This window comes from Anolis carolinensis, chromosome 4 (assembly GCF_035594765.1).
Source record: "Anolis carolinensis isolate JA03-04 chromosome 4, rAnoCar3.1.pri, whole genome shotgun sequence".
In the NCBI taxonomy this organism is placed as follows: domain Eukaryota; kingdom Metazoa; phylum Chordata; class Lepidosauria; order Squamata; family Dactyloidae; genus Anolis; species Anolis carolinensis.
The window spans coordinates 209326976-209332975 of record NC_085844.1 but is presented as its reverse complement, the minus strand read 5'-3'; positions in this window follow the sequence as shown (position 1 = coordinate 209332975).

The following is a 6000-nucleotide window of genomic DNA, read 5'->3' as shown; positions in this document are numbered from 1 at the left end:
TGAAAGGAAACACTAAGGCAGTGGTTCTCAACCTGTGAGTCCCCAGGTGTTTTGGCCTACAACTCACAGAAGTTCCAGCCAGTTTACCAGGTGTTAGGATTTCTGGGAGTTGAAGGCCAAAACATCTGGGGACCCACAGGTTGAGAACCACTCCACTAAGGGCTAACAGAAGCCTCCTGACCTGTTTCTTTGGGATCCTTTGAACAGTGCCAGAAGCTAGGGCTGGCTGAAGGCATTAAGATGTTTTTAGGTGAAAAGGAAGGACAAATGTTGCAGACAGCAATACAAAGTGATTTACTGATTGGCTTTTGCAAGTCTCTCAGTTTCCTTAACCTCCCTTCCTCCCTGGTGGCTGAATTGGATGGGAAAGCCTCCAGCTCACACAGGATTGTATTGCACACCGGATTGTATCTCCAACCAGAGAAAGAATAACATTTTGCTTCTGACATAGAAACTGGCAATTCTAACAGGTTGCTAAGTGTTCCTCGTCATTACTGCAATTGATACCATTTTTATGGTTCTCACTGGGTCCATCAAGTTCAGTCAGAACAAAACTTGGGGAGTGTAGTGAGCAATCCTCTTCAATGATCTCCATCACTGCCTCCAGACTAAATTTAGAGTAAGAGACCTTTCTGAGCACACAAGTCTGTAGCACATGCTCAAGATGTGCTGTTATAAAGGCCACTTTAGCACTTAATGCAGGAATCACTGAAGCAGTGAGCCAGCAATGACATACAGGTAAATTCCAGTTGGTGATGGTGGAGGGGTAGGTATAGGAGGGAACGGGAAATAACAGAGCAATTCCCCTGTTGCCCTAGTAACCAAGTGTCCTTGACTATGATCTTGATATGTGTGCCCTATTGTTGCATACATCAGGATGTGCATGCCCCACCACCAGAAAACCAAATTTCTGTATCTCCCGAGCTCCAGATATGACCATAACAGCTGCCATTTGGTGATGATGTATCACTTTTGGTCGCCTCTCACACAATGTCAAAGGGGCTGGCTCTTTTAGGGACAGACATACATTTTAAACCTTTATGTGTGTTGTTCAGGCCAATACTCAACTTTTAAGGGTCAACAATCTTGTATGGGCGGGCAACTTGGGGTAATGGGTTTTGAGTTCAAGGGACACCCCACCCTGCCAAAATAAGTTACATAATCTTCATCCAATCCAAATGTCAATACTGTATAAAATATAATCAGCTAATGTGAGAGCCATATATGAGTGAAATTAATTTAAATTAAACTGTAAAATAGTGAAAGATGCATTTGGGAGAGGATGACCTCACTTAAACTCCATGCATCAACTGGACTTTCAAAATAAGTGAAAAAAGAAATAAAAACGTCATAGTAGAAGCTTTCTATAAACCACCAAACCAAGATGAGGGAGTGGATGATGCTTTTCTGAAACAAATCTCAAAAATCTTCAAGAAGTTGTAGAAGATGTAGGCTCTCCAACAAATTCCTGGTGTGTTTTGCCAACTATTTTTTCTTTCAAAAGGTGAAGAAATGAATAAGGGATCAGCAATTCTGGACTTGATTCTAGCTAAGAGGGAGAAGTTGGTCACTGGAATCAAAACAGCTGGTGTCAGGGCTGTAGCCAAAGGGGGGTTCAACCCCCTCCCCTTGAAAATTTTCAGGTTGTTAAGAAAACCTTGTTTATTCATGAATTTTCGCTGGTTAACCAAATCCCCATGAGTGTCCACTGAAGTTTATCAATGGATCCTGATTTCTAACTTATTTTGTGTTATGGAACTACTCTTTCAAACCCCCGCCCCCCTCCAATTTTTTTTTTCTGGTTATGGCCCTGGTTGGTGCTTAATGGGGAATGACCGTCTAATGCTTGTGGGACAGCTCAAAGAAGAGTATAGTCAAACATTATTATTATTATTATTATTATTATTATTATTATTATTATTATTTGACACAACAACATAGTATGACACAGCAAACAAGATAGATATGCTGGATTTCGTATCACAAAATCACAAGTCGAACACTTCCCAAGCGTTTAGGACTGTGTGATGTATTTTCGGATGATGCGTGCAGATCCCAGTAAGGTGGCCTTTTGCAGTTGACAGATCATAACTTTGTCAATGTTTATTGTTTCCAAATGCTGGCTGAGATCTTTTGGCACAGCACCCAGTGTGCCAATTACCATCGGGACCACCTGCACTGGTTTCTGCCAGAGTCTTTGCAGTTCGATCTTGAGGTCCTGATAGCGGTTGAGTTTTTCCTGTTGTTTTTCATCAATCTGACTGTCACCTGGTATGGCGACATCAATAATCCAAACCTTTTTCTTTTCCATGACTATGAGGTCTGGTGTGTTGTGTTCCAGAACTTTGTCAGTCTGGATTTGAAAGTCCCACAGTATCTTTGCGTGTTCATTTTCCATTACCTTTGCAGGTTTGTGATCCCACCAGTTCTTTACTGCTGGGAGGTGGTACTTGTGGCATAAATTCCAATGAATCATTTGGGCCACATAGTTATTATTATTATTATTATTATTATTATTATTGACACAAAGACAGAGTATGACACAGCAAACGAGATCTATATGCTGGATTTTGTATCACAAAATCACAAGTCGAACACTTCCCAAGTGTTTAGGACTGTGTACTGTATTATTATTATTATTATTATTATTATTATTATTATTATTATTATTATTATTATTTAAAAAGAAACCCAAAGCAGCCAACACTAAAAACAATACAAACTTTGGATTGCAGGAAAGCAGAATTTATCAAGCCCAGAATAATGGGCAGAATCCCATGGTTAGAGATGCTAAAGAGAAAAGACTTTTGGCATGGGTGCAATTTCATGAAAATGTCCTGCTAAAAAAAGCAGTTACAATTACATGGAAGAAGAAAAATGGGAAATACCTGAAAAAGCCAAGGTGGCTACACAGTAAATCCAAAGAGGAAGTGAAAAGAAAGAAGAGCTGTTGTATGTCTTTCGGGCTGTGTGGCCATGATCCAGAAGCATTCTCTCCTGACGTTTCGCCCACATCTATGGCAGGCATCCTGCCATAGATGCCTGCCATAGATGTGGGCGAAATGTCAGGAGAGAATGCTTCTGGAACATGGCCACACAGCCCGAAAGACATACAACAACCCTGTGATCCCGGCCATGAAAGCCTTCGACAACACAGAAAGAAGAGCATCTATAAAGGATAGGAGGAAGGATGAATCACTAAGGAAGAACACAGATGTGTAGCCCAGACTTGCAGAAATACTGTAAGGAAAGCTAAAGGTCAAGATGAGCTGAGACTGGCTAAACAGGCAAGGAGCAACAAAAAGGTTTGTTTTTTTTTTCAAATATATTTGAAGCAAAGGGATAACAAAAAACGTTGGGACTGCTGCTTAGCAAGCATGGTACGGTGCTAACAGAGCCTAATGAAAAGGCAGAACTGTTCAATACCTATTGGGCACCATTATTTCCCCCAAAAAGAGGACTGTGTGCTTCCATGTATCAGTAGAGACTTGGCAAGGAATCTGGGTTGCAAATCAAGAAATTAGTCAGGAATCATCTAGTTAACCTAAGTGAGTTCAGATCTGCAGGGGCAGATGAACTATATCCCAGAGTATTAAAGGAACCTGCTGACATATTCACAGAACCACTTGCTATTACTTTTTGAGAAATCTTGGGAAATGGGTAAGATCCCAGAGGATTGGAGACAAGCAGAAAATTGCCTCCCTCTTTAAATAGGCACAAAAGAAGCTCCAGGAAACTGCAGACCAGTCAGCCTAACCTCACTATCAGGATAAAATATTAGAATGGATTATACAGAGTCCATTTGCATGTCTCTTTATGATAATGCAGTAATCAGTAGGAGTGGCTTACTTCAAGATCTAGTGAGAAGTGCCACAGGGTTCTGTCCTGGGACTGATATTCTTCATTAATTTTTATCAACGATTCGGATGGTTGCAGAATCCTTATCAAATTTACAGGTGATATAAAACTGAGAGAGGTACTTAGCATATCAGAGGATAGGGGCAGAATTCAAAAGTACCTTGATAAACCTGGGCAAAAATTAATAAAATGAAACAAATATAAAATTCTACACTTAGGACATAAACATTATATGAACAGATACAGACTGGGGAATATATGGCTTAGCAGTACTACATGCAAAAAAAACCTTGATCATAGGTTGAACATGAGCCATAGTTTTCAAGTGAAGATAACTAACAGTTCCAGTATAGTCTATGTTGGCCAGGCCTCATCTGGAGTACAGCTGCTCCAACTTGTACAGAAGCTCTTCTGTTGCTATACTCATTCAACTTGGAGCAGCTACCAGAGACATAATAAGAACCAGACTGAAGTTGCTGCTCTCACAATGGTGGATCCACTGGGCTGCCTCTTCTAGAAATGGTAGGAATTGAAGCTGGCAGTTTTGGGATGCAAGGAAAGAATATTGTCTACCACTGAGCTATATCCCTTCTATGATAGAAGAGCAATGGAATGCTGTATGGGTGGTTTGCTCATCTAGGGTGCATCTGCATTGCAGAAGTAATGTAGTTTGACACTACTTTAACTGCATTGACTGAATGCTATGGAATTTCGAGATCCTTAGAGAATCTATATATATAAAAGAGTGATGGCATCAGGGCAGCGGACAAAACAACAAAACTACAGGCCCCCCAACCTCGAAATTTAACAACACAACCCATCATTCACGGCTCTAGGTTGATACAACAAAAAGAAAAGAAAAATAAAGTCCTAATTTGTCAAGACCCAGGCTGCAGAGCACCAATAACCATACACAGAGGCCAAAATCTATCTAATATCTTTATTGAAGGAGTATATAAAGTTAATAAAAACAAGTGTAGAAAATAGTCCAGAATTAGACCTTTCAGGAAAGGTCAAAATTAGTCCAAAGAAACAATGTCCAATATGAAATATTAAGGTCCAAAGTTGTAATCCAATAACCGAAACACTCACTTTGCCAGGCAAAGTGAGGGGAGATGACAAGGTCCTTAGTCCATGAAACTTGAGCGAGGCTATGGAGTAACTTGAAACAAGGCTTGGTACAAGGCAGCAAGGAACGAGAAGCAAGGACAAGATCCGTGGAATTACTTGGCAAAATCCGGGAAACAAGGCAAGGCTGAGTCCTGGAAAAACAAGGCTAAGTCCTAGGAAACAAGGCAAGATCCGTGGAGGTAAACAAGGCTGAAAACGGGAACGAAGGCTTGGAAACAGGAGCGCGCTGTCCACACACAACTTACTCCCGTAGCTGACGAATTGACTCCGCAAGAACCCTTTGTGGGCAAAACACCTAAATAGGGTCTAGTTTTCCCACCAAAGAGCAGTTCTCTGGGGAACCAGAAACGAAAGCTAATCTCTGAGTCCAGATGCATGACTCCTTAAAGTTTCCCATGGAAAGCAGGCTTAATCAGCTGAATACTTAGCAGCTATCCTAGCACTCCTGCGAGACGCTGCTTGAACTCCCCTCTGTTGTTTACAAAACTCGTGGCGAGAAAACACAGGAGATTTAGGCTCAGGGCTTGTTTGACAGACTTCTGGAAGACAAATCTCTTGCAGGTGCAAGGTTCCCAAATCTGGCTGGGAAAGTTCCAAATCTGACTGAGACGGTGAAAAACCCAAGTTTTCCTCTTCATCTGGCACTACAGTGCCAGGAATGGGACTACATGGCCCATGACTCATCACATAATTAGAGGGAGAGGAATAATTGTTTTTATCCAATTGCTGCCAGTTACAAGGCTAAGTTCCACCCACTTGGTCTCCTAGCAACCTCCTCAGCCCAGAGGACAGGCACAGTTAGGCCTCACTTAGGTCTCTTCCACAGATTATCTAATTTGCACTGGATTATATGGCAGTGTAGACTCAAGGCCCTTCCACACAGCTATATAACCCATTTATAATCTTATATTATCTGCTTGGCACTGGATTATCTTGACTCCACACTACCATATAATCCACTTCAGTGTGCATTTTATACAGCTGTGAAGAAGGTGCCTCATATAATCCAGT